The sequence below is a fragment of the Balaenoptera acutorostrata genome, chromosome 3 (genome assembly GCF_949987535.1).
Source record: "Balaenoptera acutorostrata chromosome 3, mBalAcu1.1, whole genome shotgun sequence".
Taxonomy (NCBI): domain Eukaryota; kingdom Metazoa; phylum Chordata; class Mammalia; order Artiodactyla; family Balaenopteridae; genus Balaenoptera; species Balaenoptera acutorostrata.
Genome location: NC_080066.1, coordinates 61,878,607 through 61,898,417, shown reverse-complemented (window position 1 = coordinate 61,898,417; position 19,811 = coordinate 61,878,607). Strand labels below are relative to the sequence as shown.

At 37.2% G+C, this 19,811-nt stretch overlaps 1 protein-coding gene across 15 annotated transcripts in view; it reads left to right on the top strand.

The window, feature by feature from the left end:
- The window catches only part of PEAK1 (pseudopodium enriched atypical kinase 1), a 289,101-nt gene that overhangs the window by 48,271 nt on the left and 221,019 nt on the right, over positions 1-19,811 (top strand). For 9 of the 15 annotated variants that reach the window (XM_057541917.1, XM_057541912.1, XM_007197654.2 and 6 more), the window contains exons 2-3: positions 3,673-3,736; positions 17,519-17,639. The gene's annotated coding sequence lies outside the window, so the exon portion shown is untranslated. Of the gene's footprint in view, positions 1-3,289; positions 3,384-3,672; positions 3,737-17,518; positions 17,640-19,811 lie in introns of those variants that run through there. The other 6 variants (XM_057541915.1, XM_007197657.2, XM_007197653.2 and 3 more) reach the window with 2 other exon arrangements.

The following is a 19,811-nucleotide window of genomic DNA, read 5'->3' as shown; positions in this document are numbered from 1 at the left end:
AGTTTGAGAAGTACTTAATGAAAGTGTATAGACAGTACATAGGGGAAGGTTTGCATGAGCCTTTTGGGGGAAAACTAGTAAAGACTTCTATGGTGACTAGAAATTTGCCATAGTCAGATTTGAGGAGGAGTTTCTAACCAAGCTGAGGGGAAAATAGCATTTGCAAAGGCAAAGGAGTGTGAAAGAGCATGGTGGATTCAGACATGAACAAATAGGAGAGATGGAAGATGAAGATGTCTTTCTCTGACTTTTGATTTTTTAAGCTGAATAAATATATATTAAGACCACATTTGTATCTTTGAAATTGCTCCATTTTTGGTAAAGAGCTGCTAGACTGTTTGATACTTAGTTTCTTTAACTATATCTAAATTATTTTAGGTGTAGGGCAAGAAGCTAGAATAGGAATTTGTTACAGTTCAGGGCTATACTAAAGATCGATAGAGCAAGAGTGCAATGAAAAAACTTCTCTTCTGATTCACTGAGAGGCTTCTAATGAGCAAACACAAATTCAAGCAGATTGAGGATGGTGGTTTTTCTTTTTTAATGACATAAAACTGTTGCCCATGAGGCTTTTTGGCTGACATCATGAAACTAATTTTGCTTAATAACTGTGGAGGCCTACAAATTCAAACTTGTGGAAAAGGAAGTAAATTACTGGCCTGTCAGATTCCTGTTGCCTATCATCTTTTATCTGAATAGCAGCTTTTGTTTCCAGACTGTCAGGAGCAAGTATGTGGACCCCTTCAATGTTGTATTTGTATATGCTTGAATAATTCAATTCAGAGCCATCTAAATAGAGCAAATCTACAGTGAAAATGCTGTATCTTCTTATACTTGTGTAACTTAAGGAACATGTCTATGGATATTTCTTCTCATTTCTGAGAGCTCTTAAGATATGTCAAGGATTTGTAGTGGTGTAAGTTCTACTTTTATTGTCAGAGTTGATGACTCACACCTTTGAAATATAATGAACTCATATGGACAGCAGAATAAACATTTTCTCTGTGACTGTTCAACTCAATGAATGATTTGAAAGCACCCACTATGTGCTAGGAATTGTGTGGAATACAAAGGTGAACTACTGGCATTTTTCTAGGTATCAAATTATGTGATTTTTTTCCCTCAAGCTATATTTAGTAAAAATGACTGTCTTGATGGTGTATGTGTGTAGCGTAACAACAAAGGCTACAATAAAGGCTTGAGTTACTGGTAAACAGATTATTTGCTTCAAGGAGTGTTTTGAAATAATGGTTTAAGTTCTTTTATGGCTTCATTTTTTACAGCATTTTCAGTTAATGTTACTTATTTTCTTTCTACTTCCCATTACTCTGAATAATTAGAAATGAGGAGTATTTTCTGTGAAATGTATATTAAATTCCAATATTAATTCAACAAGTATTTAGATAGCATCTACTAGGCCCTAGGTATGGAGTGAGCTGAATAGCAAAGTTTGCTGTCCATAGAATAAAATTACTCAGTAGAAAGGAAGCTAAAATAATAAAAACTTGAAAACTTTCAGCTCTTTTGATATGCTTAATGTTATGAAAATAACAGTCAGCCTTAAATGCACAGAATTTACATTTGGTTTTGCAGGTGTGTTGTATTTTTGTTGTTGTTCACAAAGGCTATCGGAAAACTTAAGAAGGTGTAGACTGTCTACTTTTTGAATACTGATTACCTTAACCAGCATATTACATCTGTGTTTTTCTTTTTACTTATTTCATATTGTGGGTAGCCCAGTTACTTTAGAAATTAAGGACATTCTGTATGCTATCACTTGGCTAGAGCCAGATCTAGGGAAACAAAAAGATGGTGAGAATCCTTGCTGTAACAAATTGCGCCTTTTGTACCTTTGTTCATTCCATTTCCACTTCCTGGAATGCCCCCTTTTCTTATCAAAGGCTTTCCCAAAACCTTACCTAAACATTTCCCTTGACATTTTACTCTTTGGAATTTCTATAACATTTTGTTTGTTGCACCTTTTGGGATATTTACTTTTTACTTTTTTTGTATGTACCTGAACTATGTTTTCTATTGAATTATAAGCTTCTTGATGGTGTCATGAATGTTGAATTGGGCCATGGACTTTTAGTTTATTTCCAGTTCTTTACAGTCATAAATGTGCTATGATATACATCTTTGGATTTTTTATTATTTAGGACAGAGTTTCGAGAGAGAAGTTACTAGGTCAAAGGGTTCGAACTTTTTAAAGCTCTTGTGTATTGCAAAATTGCTTTCCAGAAAGACTTTACATATTTACACTACCACAATAGTGGTATGTGCAAAGATGCCCATTATATTGTATCATTATATTACTATAATTATGTTATTATATTACATTATAATTTGTAGCTATCAGTATAGCTGTAGATTATGGTATAGTAACAATCCCCCAAATCTCAGTGGTTTAATACAACAAAGTTTATTTTTTGCTCGTGCTACATGTCTAACACATATCAGCAGGGGGTCTTCTCTCTCTCTTTGGAGTCATTTAGTGAACCATCCTGATCAGAGCTCCATCTGGTTATTTCCTTCCATAATCACTGCAGCAGTGGGTAGGTCTTCCAGTTGTGTACTGATTCCTAAACCTTATGCCTAATAATATCTCATATCATGTTTATGTACATTTTAGTGGCTAAAGCAAGTCATGTAGCCAGAACTAAGTTGAAACAGGGCAGTGAAGTGCAATTCTACTGTGAGTCTAGGAAGGAGGAGGACTGGAACAGCACTAATAACTAACATCTTATTTAAAAAACAACTCAAATTTTATTGATGAAAGATGATATCTCAATTTGATTTCCTTTGCCAATGTAGATGAAATTTTCATAACTTATTAGCCATTTGTTTTATTTAATCTTTCCTTTTACTTGTTTTTTTTTTTTTTTTTAAAGGATTTTCTTATTTATTTATTTATTTATTTATTTATTTATTTATTTATTTTTGGCTGTGTTGGGTCTTCGGTTCGTGCGAGGGCTTTCTCCAGTTGCGGCAAGCGGGGGCCACTCTTCATCGCGGTGCGGGGACCGCTCTTCATCGCGGTGCGCGGGCCTTTCTCTATCGCGGCCCCTCCCGTCACGGGGCACAGGCTCCAGACGCGCAGGCTCAGCAATTGTGGCTCACGGGCCCAGCTGCTCCGTGGCATGTGGGATCTTCCCAGACCAGGGCTCGAACCCGTGTCCCCTGCATTAGCAGGCAGATTCTCAACCACTGCCCCACCAGGGAAGCCCCCTTTTACTTGTTTTATAAACACATGCTGTTGGTTTACTTTTACATTTCCAGATTTTTGAATTCTGTCATTTTTGTGAGGATAGGAGGTCATGGTGGTGGTATTATGGGGAGTGCAGACTTTTAGAAAATGCCTTCTGTTTTGAAAACTTGAGCAGGTGAACAAAAACTATTTTTCTTGAATTGATCCCCCTCACCCTTGTTAATATAGTATATATTTTGATAAATTTTATATTTCAAGATTTGTCAAAATGTTTAAATAATTACAGACAATAGAAAGTCTAGCAGAATTAATATCCTTGACATTTTACAGGCTTCTAAAGAACAACTTGAGCACAAAATTTTAGGGGGTAAATGATCAAGTTAGGGTTCTCCTCTTGAAAAAATGAAGTTCCCTACTCAGATTTAGTCATATTGACCATGTCTTTCTCCTTCTTTTCAATTCAGGTATCTGCCTAAACTGGAAGTTATGCTGTAGACATTTCTTTGTGGATTTGTCTGAAAACCTAAGGTGAGTTATTTTATAAATGCATTTGCCTTTTAAGATATATTTTATAATGAGAAATAATTGTTTCTGAAAAATTTAAGGCATTAAAAATTTAATGTCTTGTCCTCTGAGAGTTTTAATAGGAGGCAAATACTATTTATTATAAAGCTACATATATAGCATGCTTACTTTTAGTTTGTAGGACATTTGATTGAAACAAATGAAGCTGGTTCTAGCAATTAAAATAGTTTTGAGTGAATTTTTCCTTTGTTTTTTATACTCAAAGTTTGGAGTTCACACTGCTGTTCCCTGACACGCACTTGAGAAAGATATTGGCATTATAATCTGATATTCTTGAAGGCAAACCTTCAATTAGTTAAGTCATAGATTACAACAACTGGTAACTATTTTAATAGTTCAGTTATTAAGAGTTTTCTACCACTCTGTTCTCTTGGAGTTGATTATTTTCTCTAGTTCCCTCTGTTTGTTGGGGGGGGGGCTTATAAAATAAGGATATATCCTTTAGTATGTTAGTGTTTGGTTTCTGTAGATAGCATTCCACTCTAAAGATAGTATCATAGCTCTTTCCCTTTTCTTACATGTCTTGGCTCAAATCTTCTTCATCTTTTAATTTTTTAAATGTACCATTATAAGTCCATCATCTGGTCTTTCCACCTTGAGTCCAGCTGCTCTCTAAGCCATTCTTGTCACACTTACGAGGGTGCTTTTTCCAAAAGATAAATGTCATCATGTCAGTCCATGACTCAGAATCCTTCAGTACCTTTACAGTGTTCAAAGGATATTTTAGACTCCTACAGAGCAGTATAATCTGCTTTATATCCATTTTTCCATCTCACTAGTGCTCTAGGAATGTTAGGAACTAACATTTTAAGAAAACAGCTTTACTGAGAATAATTTACATACCATGAAATTCATCCATTTATTTAAATTTGATGTAATTTATTGTATTTACAGCGTTATGCAACTATCACCACAGTCTAATTCTAGAATATTTTCATCACTTCAAAGAGACATCAGAACTCATTAGCAGTCACTATCCATTCCTCTCTCTACTCAGTCACTGGCAGCTACTAATCTACTTTCTCTCTATAGAGCTGCCTATTCTGGACATTTCATATAAATGGAATTGTATAGTATGTGGTCTTTTGTGACTTACTTCTTCCATTTAGCATAAAGTTTTCAAGGTTCATCCATGGTTCATCATGAACCAGTACTTCATTCCTTTTTATGGCTAAATAATATTCTATTTTATGTGTCAGGAGTTTAGCTGAGCTTGTGAGAGAGAAGTGAGTTGGGGGGCAGCGGTAAGGGCTGAGCTTCCAGGTGTCAAGGTAGCTGATTAAAAACAACATTCCAAAATGAAAGTAACATTCTAGTCTTTATTCACTTACTGAGATAGTATAAGCAAGAGGCTAAACCTGAGAAAGTGCAGGCCCTCTCACTCAGGTGAATCAGTACAGGGTGGGAGGGGGGGTTGTCTCACTGCTGAGGGAGCCCCAAACAAAAGGTTCCTGCAGTTTTATGGACCCAGGGCTGGTTGGAGGGTGAGACGGAAGGACTTGGAGTGGAAAAGTACTGAGTCAGAGTAGAGAAAAAGTGTCTTTAATGTTTCCTCCCTAATGAGAAGCTCTCAGAAGAGGCACCTGAAGAAAGGCCTCAGCTGCAGGCCACATATAAAGAAACTTCTGGAAGAAGGTACCTGGACTAGGGATGCAGCTGTGCTAAAGAGCATGGTCAGTCAGGGGTGCCTGGGTCCTTGACTGCAACTCTCTTCAGAGACTGCAGTGCACTGGCTGTGCACCAAGTCTGGTCAGGGGAGGGCAGATTTCCTATGTGAGGCCTGCCAGGGCCTTTGTAGTCATTTATGGTTGGGTTGGAAAAGTCACACATCGATTTCTTGGTCAGGAGCTGGACTCTGAAATATGCATGTACCATATTTTGCTTATCTGTTCATCAGTTGGTGGACATTTAGGTTGTTTCTACATTTGGGTTATTATGAATATTTTGCTATGAACATTTGTGTATAAGTTTTTGTGTGTACATATTTTCATTTCTCTTGGGTACATACCTAAGAGTGGAATTGCTGGGTCATTTGGTCAATCTATGTTTAACATTTTGAGGAGCTGCCAAACAGTTTTCCAAAGTGACTGTATCATTTTTCATTCCCACCAGTGATGTATGAGGATTTGTTTCTCCATATCGTCACCAACATTTGTTATTATCCTCTTCCTTTTTTTCTTTTTTTAAATTACAGCCATTCTAATGGATGTAAAGTGGTATCTCATTGTGCTTTTGATTTGTATTTCCCTAGTGGCTAATGATGTTGAATACCTTTTCATGCGCTTAATGGCCATTTGTATATCTTTCTTTGAGAAATGTCTATTCAAATCCTTTGCCCATTTAAAAATTAGGTTATCCTTTTATTGTAAGAGTTCTTTATATATTCTGGATACAAGTCACTTATGAAATATATGATTTGCAAATATTTTCTCCCATTCTGTGAGTTGTCTTTTCACTTTTTCAATATTGTTCTTTAAAGCACAAAAGTTTTAAATTTTATCTATGTTTCTTTTGTTGCTTATGATTTTGGTGTTTTATCTAAGAAACCATTGCCTAATCCAACGTGATGGAGATTTATTCATATTTTCTTCTAAATGTAAGTTTTATTGTTTTAGCTCTTAAATTTAGGTCTATGATTCATTTTGAGTTAATTTTTATGTATGGTGTGAAGTAGAGGCTCAGCTTCATTCTTTTGCATTCAGATATCTAGTTGTCCTAGGCCATTGGATTATCTTGGCACCCTTAAAGAATATCAGTTGACCATAAATGTAAGGATTTATTTCTGGACTTTTAATTCGATTCCATTGATTAATACATCTTTCCTTGTGCTAGTATCACATTGTCTGATTACTGTAGTTTTGTAGGAAGTTTTGAAATCGCGAAGTGTGAATTCTCCAACTTTGTTCTTATTCAAGGTTGTTTTTACTCCTCTGGTGCTTGCATTTTCTTTCTTTTTTAAAAAAAATATTTATTTATTTATTTCATGGCTGCGTCAGGTCTTAGTTGCGGCACTCGGGCTCTTCATTGCAGTGCACATGTGGGCTTCTCTCTAGTTGTGGCGCACAGTCTCCAGAGCGCGTGGGCTCTGTAGTTGCGACGTGCAGGCTTAGTTGCCCCACGGCATGTGGGATCTTAGTTCCCGGACCAGGGATTGAACGGGTGTCCCTGCATTGCAAGATGGATTCTTAACCACTGGACCACCAGGGAAGTCCCCCCTTGCATTTTCATATGAATTTTAGGATCAGCTTGTCAATTTCTACAAAAAAAGATCCGTCTGGGATTTTGATAGAGACTGTGTTGATCTGTATTATGAAACTGTAAATCAGTTTGGAAACTTTACAGTAGTAAGCCTTCCAATCCATGAACATTGGAGGTCTCTTCATTTATTTAGGTGTTCTTTAATTTCTTTCAATGATGTTTTATAATTTTCAACGTATGTCTTGTGCTTTTTTGGTCAAATTTATTCTTAAGTCCTTTATTCTATTTCATAGTATTGTGAATGAAATAGTTTCTTTACTTTTGTTTTTGGATTGTTCATTGCTGAAGTATAGAAATGTAATTGGATTTTAAATCGTGCACCCTGGCTGAACTATTAGTTCAACTATTAGTTCTAGTAGTTATTACTTAGAATTTTTTTATATTTAATATCTTGTCATCTGCAAATAGTGATAGTTTTATTTCTTCCTTTCCAATCTGGATGCCTTTTATGTCTTTTTATTACCTAATTGCCCTGACTAAACCCTTCAGCACAGTGTTAAATAGAAGTGGTGAGAGCAGTCATTCTCATCTTGTTCCTGATCTTAGGGGGAAAGAATTCAGTCTTTTAGCATTAAGTATGATGTTACCTGTGGGTTTTTCCTAACTGTCCTTTATCAGGTTGAGGAAGTTCCCTTTTATTCCTAGTTTGTTCAGTGTTTTTGTCATGAAAGAGTTAACATTTATTGAGACCTTTCAATACATGCCAGACCCTATGCTAAGACCCTATTTAATTTAATTTTCATAGTAGTCCTTTGAAATAGAGATTGTTATTTTATGTCATTGAGCTGGTAAATAGTAGAATCAGATTTCAAAACTTGTACACTGAACGATTATCAATTAAATTCCCTGTACATACCATGCTGATTTATATGTGTGCCTTTGTACATTCTAGTTGCTGCCTCTTAGAATGCATGCTCCCTCTCTTTCTCCATCATGAAGCTACCGCAGCACTTTGTACCTATAACTATCATAGTACTATTTCACTGTGTTGTGATTGTTTGCATATATTTCTCTCATTTTAGAATCTGTGCTCCTTGAAGTCAGGGACTTTGTCGTATACATCTTTGAATCTCCAGTGCATATCGTAGAGATAGAAGAGAGATGTGTCACAGAAGCCAGGGGATTAGAGGGTTTCAAGAAGAGTGTCAGGAACTTCCCTGGTGGTGCAGTGGTTAAGAATCCGCCTGCCACTGCAGGGGACCCGGGCTCGAGCCCTCCGGGAGGATCCCACATGCCGCAGAGCAATTAAGCCTGTGCGCCACAACTACTGAGCCTGCGCTCTAGAGCCCGCGAGCCACAGCTACTGAAGACCGTGCACCTAGAGCCTGTGCTCTGCAACAAGAGAAGCCACCACAATGAGAAGGCCGCACACCACAACGAAGAGTAGCTCCCGCTTGCCGCAACTAGAGAAAGCCCGCACGCAGCAACAAAGACCCAACGCAGCCAAAAATAAATAAAAATTTATTTAAGAAAAAAAAAAAGAAGAGTGGCAGAAGTCAGCAGTGTCAGATACTGCAGAGAGATAGTAAAATAAGGTTCACAAAATGACTATTGGTTTAGTCTTTTAGTGATTTTAGCAAGAGTAGCAAGAGTGGTTTTTGTTTTTGTTTTTGTTTTTTTAGTGGTGGGGACGGAAACAAGATTCTGGTAGGTTGAGCAGTGAATGGGAAATGAAGAAGAAGAGACTGTCAGGGAGTAAGGACTACTGTTGTGAGAAGTGTAACTGAAGGGGAAGAATGAGTTTAGGGTGCTACATAGAGGAGAGCATAAGATATTTTTTAATATAGGAGAGACTTTTGAGCATGTGTATGTACAGAGCTGGTGGGAGAAGGGACCAGTTACGAGCAAGCTTGTGGAAGTGGAGAGAGGAATGACACAGAGAATAGGCTCCCCTGCAGAGGTGAAAGATTGCATCTGGAATACGAATTTGCCTGAAGTGGCCTGTTTCTTCTGAGGGAAGGACATGCCCATGGATGTAGCCAGAGATAAATTTATGGGAATGAATTAGGAAATATAGGCAGTTCCCCTTTTCTCTGAAGTGGAAAACAAGGTCCTTGGCTTGGTGATGTTGTGGTTGGCGATGTTCTGGAGGGAGGCAACAGGGGTGAGATATGGAGTTTGAAGGGAGTGGTGAAGGTTTGGCATATCTGCTGTGAGGCATGGGAGAGGTTGCTTGCCAGAAACATGAAAGTCTGAGAGCCTCTTTCTCCCCTCCCTCCATGTAAATTGAAAAAACAGGTATGTGGTCAGAAATTCAGATGGTACCAAAGGATTTACAGTGAAAAGTAAGTCTTCCTTTCACCTTAGATCCCCTGTCTTTATTTTCAGAAGAAAGTTCCATTAGCAGTTTATTAGCTTTCAAATTATTTTTGCAAATATAAATATAAATTTAAAAATATCTATATGGAATTTATTTTAATCCATGAGAATGTACTGTTCTACTTCTTCCTTTTTCAACTTCCTTTCATAACTTGGAGATCTTTCTGTATATTTAGATCTACTTTATTCATGTTTACAGTTGCAGGATATTTTGTGTATGAATATAGTATAGATGATGTAACCAGCATTTAGATAAGTTCCAATCTTTACTCTCATAAAAGCCATGCTGAATGAATAAATTCTACCTTTTAAAATAAAAATTCATTATAGTACCTTAATTCTGTGCCTTAATTTTGGATTTGTTCTGTACACACACACCTTGACAAACTGATAATATATACATACTAAAACTGAGTTGTCTTTAAAACATAAAGGCATCGTCAATATTTGAAACTGATACCCTTAGTTATCATGCTCAATTTATTTCTGGGTTTGAGTGATAAAAAATTCTGACTTCAGGTGTTTGCTATTTTTAACACTGATGCAAGAAACATTCCTGTACATGACTCTTATAGTTCATGTGCAAGAGATTCTCCTGGGTACGTAACTATGAATGGAATTGCTGGGTCATATGGTATCAGTAGTAAATATTAAACTTAAAAAGATACTCTGAAGTTTATTTCCAGAGTGATTGCCCCATTTTATCCTTCTACCATCAGTGTATAAGAGATCCTGTTGTTTTACAGTCTCTCCACTACTTGGTGTTTTCAGACTTTAAAATTTTGCTAGTTGAATGATCTAAAATAGTATCTAGTTGTGATCTTTAAAAAAACTTTAAAAGCGAGGTATAATTTTCAACTTTACAATAAAACGCACAGATCTTAAATATACAGTTCAGTGAGTTTTGACATGTGCATATACCTATATAACCCAATCCCCTATAAAAATTTAGAACATTTTTATTACCCCTTCCGTTTCCTTAGGCTCCTTCCTTGACATTCTTTTCCCTCACCAGAGCAAACCACTATTCTGATTTCTATCAATTTTTTTAAAAAAAATCATCTTTTCTCACCATCACAAACTTCTTTCCTCCCATTCTCGCTCTTTTTTAATGCCTTTTAAAAAAATTTGTGGTCAAATATATGTAACAAAAAATTTATCATTTTAACCATGTTTAAGTGTACAGTTCAGTGGTATTAAATGCTTTCACATTGTGCAGCGATCACCACCATCTATCCCCATAACTCCTTTCATCTTGTGAAACAAACCCCCATTTTCCCCTCCCCCCAGTCCCAGGCAACCACAATAATGCTTTCGGTCTTTATGACTTTTACTACTCTAAGTACCTCATGTAAGTGGAATCATACAGTATTTGTCTTTTAGTGACTGGCTTATTTCACTTAGCATAATGTCCTCAAGGTTCATCTGTGTTGTAGTATATTTTCCCTTTCTTTATAAAGCTGAATAATATTCCATTATATGTATATACCATATTTTGCTTATCTGTTCATCTGTTGATGGATACTTGGGTTGCTTCTGTGTTTTAGCTATTACGAAAAATGCTCCTGTGAACTTGGGTGTACCAATATATCTTCATGATCCTGCTTTCAGTTGTTTTGGGTTTATACCCAGAAGTGGATTTGCTGGATCATTTGGTAATTCTGTTTTCATTTTTGAAGAATCACCATATTGCTTTCCACAGCTGAAGTACCATTTAAAATTCCCCTGAACAGTGCACAAGGGTTCCAGTTTCTCCACATTTTGCCAAAACTTGTTTACTATTTTTTTCATAGTAGCCATGCTAGTGGGTGTGAGATGTAGTTTTAATTTGCATTTCCCTAATGATTAGTGATGTTGAGCATCTTTTCCTGTGCTTATTGGCCATTCATATATCTTCTTGGGGAAATGTCTATTCAAGTCCTTTGCCCATTTTTGAATAGGGTTATTTTTGTTGTTGTTGTTGAGTTTTAGGAGTTCTCTATATATTTTCGATATTAATCCCTTATCATATATATGATTTGCAAATATTTTCTCCCATTCTTTGGCTTGCCTTTTTACTCTATGAATAGTGTCTTTGGAGGCACAAAACAAAAATTTTCATGAAGTCCAATTTGTCTGTTTTGTCTTTTGTTACCTATGCCTTTGGTGTTATATCCAAGAAATCATTGCCAAATCCAATGCTCTGAAACTTTTGCCGTATGTTTTCTTATAAGAGAAAGGTCTTAAATTTAGGTGTTTGTTTTAGGTCTTACATTTAAGTATTTGATCCATTTTGAGTTAACTTTTGTATATCGTGCTGGTGAGGGTTCAATTTCATTCTTTTGCATGTGGATAACCAGTTTTCCCAGTACCATTTGTTGAAAAGACTTTCTTTTCCTCATCGAATTGCTTTGATGACTTTGTCAAAAATCAGTTGACAGGGACTTCCCTGGTGGCACAGTGGTTAAGAATCCGCCTGCCAATGCAGGGGACGTGGGTTCGAGCCCTGGTCCGGGAAGATCCCACGTGCCGCGGAGCAGCTAAGCCTGTGCGCCGCAACTACTGAGCCTGCGCTCTAGAGCCCGCAAGCCACAACTACTGAGCCAGTGTGCCACAACTACTGAAGCCCGCGTGCCTAGAACCCGTGCTCCGCAGCAAGATAAGCCACCGCAGTGAGAAGACCGCACACCGCAAAAGAGTGGCTCCCGCTCACTGCAACTAGAGAAAGCCTGTGTGCAGCAACAAAGATCCAATGCAGCCAAAAAAAAAAAATCAGTTGACTGTGTATGTGTGTGTCTGAGTTCTGTCTTCTGTTCCATTGATGTATTTTTCTTCTTTTTGCTGATACCTTACTATCTTGATTACAGTAGCTTTATAAGTTTGGAAGTCAGGTAGTGTAAGTTTTCTAATTTTGTTTTTCTTAAAGATTTGTTTTGGCTCTTCTAGGCTCCTTGTATTTTCATTTAAATATTAAAAGCCACTTTTCCACTTAGGTTTTAGGATCAGCTTTTCATTTTCTGAAAAAACGTTTGTAGATTCTGCTTCACACTGTACTTACTCCACAGGTCAATTTGGAGTGAGTAGACATCTTAACACTTTATAAACATGATATCTCACTCCACTTATTTAGATCATCTTTAATTTCTCAAGAGCTATGTAGTTTTTTTAGTTTTCAGTGTACAAGTCTTCTACTTTGATTTTTTTATGCTATTGTAATGGCATTTTAAAAGTGTTTCATTTCCAGTTGTTCATTACTAGTATATCATTTAATTTTGTATATTGGCCTTTGTAAGTTTTAGTAGCCTTTTTTTCTTAAGATTTTCTAGGCTTTACTATGTAACTATGATATGTATGTAAGTAAAGACAGTTTTACTTCTTCCTATCATCTTTTTTTTTTTTTAATTCTTTCTATCATCCTATCATTTTTCCCTTGCCTTATTTACTAACTAGAACCTTCAGTACAATTTTGAATGCAAGTGGTGAGAGCAGACATCCTTGGATTGTTCCTGATTTTGGGGAGAAAGTTTTCAGTCTTTCACCGTGAAGATGTTATCCTTGGGTTGAGTAACCCTTTCTATTCCTCGTTTGCTGAAAGGTTTTTTTTTGTTTTTGTTTTTTAAATCATAGTGGGTGATGTTGAATTTTAATTGTGGTCATAAAGGATTTTTAAAAGGAGGTATAATTGTGACTCTCATACAGATATAAAATGAGCACTTCTCAAGTATTTTATTTAACTCACTATTGAGGAAACTGATAAGACGTTAAAATCAGTTCAAAGGGAAATTTGAAGAGCTACTCATTTATGTGTAGTAAAGGAATGCTGAAATAAAATTTTCAAATAAATGCAAAAATTGGTATATCTCCTGTGCAATTACCAATTGTAATCCACTGGACACAAGTAATTTGCTCTGTTGTACACAAGAATAATTCACATTATCATCAATTTTCTACATTTCATCAAATTGAAAAATTGCTCAAAGGCAATGAAAGATGGAGGTAATGTATGTGTGAACTTGAGAGAAGATTGACTAGTTTTTGTTTGTTTGTTTCTTTGTTTTTTGGTCCATTACAAAGCTTTCCATGGTTTTTCATGACACAGGGTCTTGCTTTGAAAATCTGTGATCCCCAGTGATGAACAGTTTTTCGTACATGTGTTTCTTATATGCTGCATTCTGCTGTGAAATGCCTCTTCATTGTCTCTTGCCCATTTTTCTGACCATGTTCTGATTGTGTGTGTATGTGTGTGTTACTCCTTTATATGTTATTTGATAATAGTGCATTACAAGTTGTGTGTATTGTGAACACTTTTTGCTAGTTTATAACTTGTATTTTTACTTTCTTGAAGGTATTTTTTGATGAACAATGGTTCTTAGTATAGTCAAATTTCTCTTATTTAAGAAAATTTTCCTTACCCTGTGGTCAAAAGATAGTCATCTTTTCCACTAAGTTTTTTAAAGTTGTTTTTGATGTTTAAGTCTTTGATCCATCTGGTGTTGATTTTTCGTATGGTATGATGTTAGGATCAAATTTCACCTTTTTAAAAAAAAATAGATGTTATGGACTGACTGTATGTCATTCCCCCTACCCCAAATTCGTATGTTGAAGCTCTCACGTTCAATGTGTGGTATTTGGAGGTGGGGCCTTTGGGAGATAATTAGGGTTAGATGAGGTCATGAAGGTGGGGCCCTGGTTCAATGAGATTAGTGCTTTTATAAGACTAGATACCAGAGAGCTTGCTGTTCCTTTCTGTCTTCTATGTGGACACAGCCAGAAGGTGGCCATCTGCAAGCCAGAAAGAGAGCTCTCACCAGAACCTGACCGTGCTGGCACCCTAATTGCAGGCCTCCAGCCTCCAGAACTGTGAGGAAGTATTTCTGTTGTTTAAGCTATCTTGTCTATGGTATTTTGTAATGGTAGCTCAAACAGACTAAAACATCCTGTTTTACATTTACTCTTTGGTACTTGATACTATACTCTGTCAGACAGTGCTTCTGTGGGGAGGATCAGGTTTATGTCCCAGTGATATCAGGGTAGGAGTTCGAGAGCCCCAGGCCTCAGAGAGCTTGAGTCAGTCAGTCACTCCTAACCCCATACAATATGGGGTTTCTCTTGAGGAAGAGGTTTGTGTAGGAGCAGAGGGTGATGTGAAGAAGCAGCCAGGGGAGGTTAGTGTGTATCCAGCTGTTTTTCTCAGCTCCTGTTTTCCTGAGGACCAGAGACCAGAGGTTGTCCCATATGTGGGACCATGTCGTGTGCACATAGTTGCTGGGACACAAGAAAAGCAAAACCAGAACTTCAGTAGTTCTTTTTCTGTTTTGTTATCCCATGGCTTTGGTGGGCTGCCTCTTGCTTCAAAGCCACCATTCCACACATACCAGTTCAAAATGGGTCCTTGTCACCGCAGGTGTTTCTCATAGGTCTCTCCATTTTTCCTGTGTAACTTCCCCAAGGGCTGATCTTCTGAAAGGGCATCAGCAGTTTTGCTAGTTAAGCATCTCTGTAGGAGTTGGAGCAGGTGTATAATTTTTCCTGGTCTTCTTAGACTTCCTTTGTATAATTACAGGTGACTTTAATCTGACCGAGCAAGTGAGTAAGTTGAAGATTCCTCAGTCACCTGCAAGCCTTCTTGCCATGTCTGAAGCCCCCTATAGAGGCTGTGTAGAGGTGTAGGCTGGCTGTAACAGAGTCCTACAGAATCTTTTTGACCATTCAGTGGTGTTTCACTGAATTTTCACCCAGCCAGTGTTGGCTTTTTGGATAGGTGGAGCCAAAAAGCCAGCCTTTAGGTGGTGTGAGTTGCTCGGTTCTAAGAGGGTCTCTGACTTAACGCGGCTATCCTTCTGCTTAGTCATATTACTTTAAATTCTAACTCTGGATAGTCATTCTTACCCAAAATGGCCCATGAATTTTAAAGTAGTTTATTGCATCTTTCATGTAATTTGTATTCTGCTTATAATGAGTATATTAATATTAAAATGTTTTAAGTTACTTACATCAAAGAGACTTGCTGCTCCAGGAGAATGTACTATATTTATCCTGTTGTTTTTCTTACTGTCTGCGCTACCTCTCTGCCCTCCTCGAATAGTCAGTCCACCACATCATGCTATCTTCCATTATAAATCCCTGTGTTGTACTTATTTTCCTTCTTTCTGTGTGCTTCCAGGGGAGAGGCAAGGACCTGTTTCTCATTTGTTTTTGTATTCCTAGCCCTGGCATAGGTCCTGCCAGATTTGCCACAGAGTAGGTGCTCTATAATTGTTGAAGCAGTAAATACATAGCAAAGTACTTAGGATTCATAACAGGAGTTGCATCCTAGGGAGAAAAGTATGTACTCATAATCATGTTGGGTCCCTATTTTGGCGTAGTTAGAATAAATGGTATGTGGGGGCAGTTTGTAGGGGAGGGCTGGATCGAAAAGTACTTACTTGTAAGCTATGTCAAAAGGTTTTGATAGGGGTCTCTGAAGGGTCTTAAGCAGGAGATTAACATGATTAATATTTTGTTTTAAGAAGGTGATTTTGAGAATAGTATGAAATACATATTGGAACGGAGAGACTGCTTGGAAGGTAGTCCAGACAGGATGTAACTGAAGAGGGGGTAGACTCCAGAGAGGTTTAGCAGGTAGAATCTATAGAACTTGATGACTGATATTATTAACTGTTGGTTGGGGGAGGACGGGGGCAGGGAGAAGGAGCGGAAGAAATCAGGGGTGACTCCTACATTGTGCAATTAAATGGATGGTAGCGCTATTTATTCCCAGTGCATGTTCATGTATAGAAAGAACTTGTGGAGTAGGGATGGATAGGGTTTTGAAATAATTTAGTTTGAGGTTTCTCTGAGATATTCAAGTGGAGATGTGCAGATCTGTCTACAATTCTTGGAGAGAGGTGGGGGCTTGAGAGAGATTTTTGGGTTAATAGATTTTCAGGAGTGGTTGAAGAAGAAATTGCTCAGGATTTGAGTACAAAAGCCTTGGGCACATCTAGTTTTAGTGGGCAAATACAGAAAAAGGCACTGGGAAGGAGATCAAGGAGAAACCAGGTGTTAATAAAGGATTTTTCAGTAACACCGGTGGCTTCCTCTCTTCCTGGAGACCAGATTTTGCTTTCAGCACCCTCTATTTGATCTTCGTCTTCAGACCTTTTCTTACTTTGAGCATTCTCTTCTTGGAGAGATTGTAGATGAAAATAGTTTTACTTTTGAACCCAGCAATTGCTGGTTCCTTTATATTTCCTTAAATTTTGCTTGAAAACAGAATACTTTCTTTAACTCATCTCTCTATCTGTACCTTCTACAATACTATACATATAAAAGAAATCAGTTGACACTTTGGACCTTCTGCTTGGGAATTACCTTAGCTAGAAGTAACAGTTCATTATCAACATTTTCTGCTTTTTAACTTAGCACAGGCAACAGTTTTGTTAAAATTTCTGCCACTTTATAGCAAGGGTCTTCTTTCCTCCAGCTTCTGAGAGCATTTTACTCACTCTCCTTTAAGGCTTCTCCAATAGCCTTCTCAAGGCTCATCAAGCTTTTGCTAATGAGATTCTTAGGGCCCTTCCACCTTGTGTCTACCACCCAATCCCAAAGCCAGTATCACATGTTTTTGTTATGTTAGTACTCTAGTTCCAGGTACCGAATTATGTTCTGGTAATCGCTGGTTAATCGCTGTTTAACAAATCTCCCCAAACCTAGTCCCAGAACCTGCATGACTTTTCCTTAACCAGCATTAGAGGTCACTCAGTGTCACTTCCACCACACTCTCTTGGTTACTAGCAAGTTAAGTGCCACTCTGGATTTAAGGAGAAGGGAATTAAGCTCTACCTCTTTATGGGGAAGTGGCAAATTTACATCATAGAAGAGCATGTGGAATGGGAGATATTTTTGCAGCATATTCGGAAAATACAGTTTGCCACAGATGGATAAAATAAAATACATAGGATTACAAAGGAAAGCAATTATACTAAAATATCATTACCAAACAAATTGTGATAAAGTAATATGTGCTTGTTTAACATACTACACAACAAGATATAGTGGCAGGCCAATAGTAATTTAGTAAATTTGTAAGTACAGTATATATATTAGTAATTTTAGAGGTTTGGAGAAAATAAAGAAATAATTTATTTTGCCATCTAAGTTCATGGATCTTCTGAATTCTATCCACAGACCCTACTGCCCTAGGTTAAGAACTCTTGGATTAATATAATGGTGTTAGCAGAAGTCGTATTGCTGTGGACTGGAGAGGGAACTTGCATGAGGGCAGAGACAAAAGGGAGGACACCATAGGGTAAGTTCCATATAGAGGATTTATTTGCCTTTTAAGTTAAAGGTTTTGTTGTTTTTTTAGGTAGAGACTTAAATATGTTTATGTAATGAAGGAAAGATACTAGTGAAGAGAGAAAGTTGAATACATTGGTAAGATAAAGGGTATTTAAAAGGTTTCTGAGAAGGCAAGAGAGAGTGTGGTCTTGAGCTTAGGTGAAAGCATTAGTCCTGGATGGAAGGAGAGGCAAAAGGAAAGGAGTTATGGATGTTTGCAGGTGCTGTTCTTTTATCAGGTCACATGCATTGAGAAAAATATAGATAAATAAATTCAACACAGGAGCAAGGGAGGCCAAGGCGGGCCTCAGAGAACATAACAGCAGAGGTCCTGGAAAATTTAAGAATGTTGGGGTTAGGGTAGGCAGGAAAAGGTAGTGAAATAAAGACAGAAAAAAGTAACTGGTAATGTAAGTGATTGGATGCAGAAGACAAACTTTGCCTAGTTTACAGTTTTGTTTAGTGCCTTCTGTAGGCCAATTCTCCTTACTATGGATATGGAGACAAAGAAAGGCGGAATGAGAATAAAATGCAGTTATATATTTCGATATCTGCTTATTTAGAGTTAACTTTTTCTAAGTGTCTTGTTTAGCATATGTAATTAATACTTGTAATGCCTTTGCCACAAAATAACATGAAAGCCGAGGAGCTTCTTTTTCATGGTTATTTGAGATTGATACTGAAAAGCAGTAGGTGTGTTTGCTGCTTCCATGCTTACAGCTGGATGGAAATTGGCCTCAAAGGGTCTATGGTTTTCTTTGTCATTAGCCAACAGATGCTTGCTACAGTGTTTTGCTCACTGAGTCTTTATTTAATGTGAGGGTAATGCATCTCTGTACACTAATGAGAAGAGCTGTGCAATACAGTAGCTCATTTGTGTATAACAAATATCTGCCTTTAGCCACACATTAATCCTTCACTAAATGATTTTTCTTTTTTGTTTCACCGGCCTGTTATCAACACCTGGTTGGCTTATCTATCTTCAAATTGCTTTGACTTTCTAGTACGTTGATCCTGACTTTAGTATGTCTGGTTTATAGGGGAAATATTTTCTGTCTGTCAGAGAATTACTTCAGAAATTCTCAAAAAATTAAAAAATTTAAAATTTCAGATCAGGACTATATATCATTAAAAACTTAGGTTTCTAGGCACAAATATTCATTTATACATGAGTATGGTATGAAATTGCTAATTTTCAATATTGCATATATTATATATACTTATGGTATATGTATACTTATATATTATAAAATATATTTTACCGCAATAAAATATTTCTTAAATGTTTATTTATAATATATACAATATTACAAATATTATATATATACATACATATATATATTTAAAATTGTGGTAAAATGTCTAAGCTTTCTCCACAGCCTCTATCTTCCCTCAGCAACTGCCCTTTGGCTACCTTTCAGGCCTAGGGTTGCACATACCTGCATGAGGACCTTTCCTGGAAATGGGCTCTACCATTTAGGCTAGGAGTTCTGGGATTCCAGGTTGGTGGAAAGTGGTCTCTTGGGGTGAGACCAAGTAAAGTGACACTTCCTCTTGGCCCTTTTCTCTGCTCATTACATGGAGAGAGGTGTGGCCACAGGAAGACCAGATCCTGTTGCCTTGATCTAAGGGTAGTAGTGATTTTAACAGTCTTTTAATAAATCTACTAGATTTGGTTGCCTCCAAGTTTATTCCTTCCTTTTGTTGTATAGCCAGAAGGATTTCTCTAAACCAAAATCATTATCACATCCCTGCTTGAAACTTTTTAGTGCTTCACATTTTCATTGAGATAAAGGCTAAACTCCTGACATGGCTTGTTGAAGATCCTTTGTGCCCTGTTCTGGTCATTGCTTACTTTTGCTATTATTGAGCTCTGTTGTTGCCCTGCCAAACAAGTACTCTTTTCTACCTATACAGCTTTGCACAGGCTGTAGGTCTGTCCTACTCCCCTCTCCTCATGAGCAATCTCTAGTATATTTACCAAACTCCTACTAATCCTTTAACGCTCAGTGATTAGTACACATTTCTTTTATAGCACTTGTTGCATTATGTAATATTTGCCTTTCTGTAAGCCATGCCCTCTGCCTCCAAAGGCAAGGGCTAATTTGATTCAGCATGCTGGTTCCTGTACTGCTAGTGC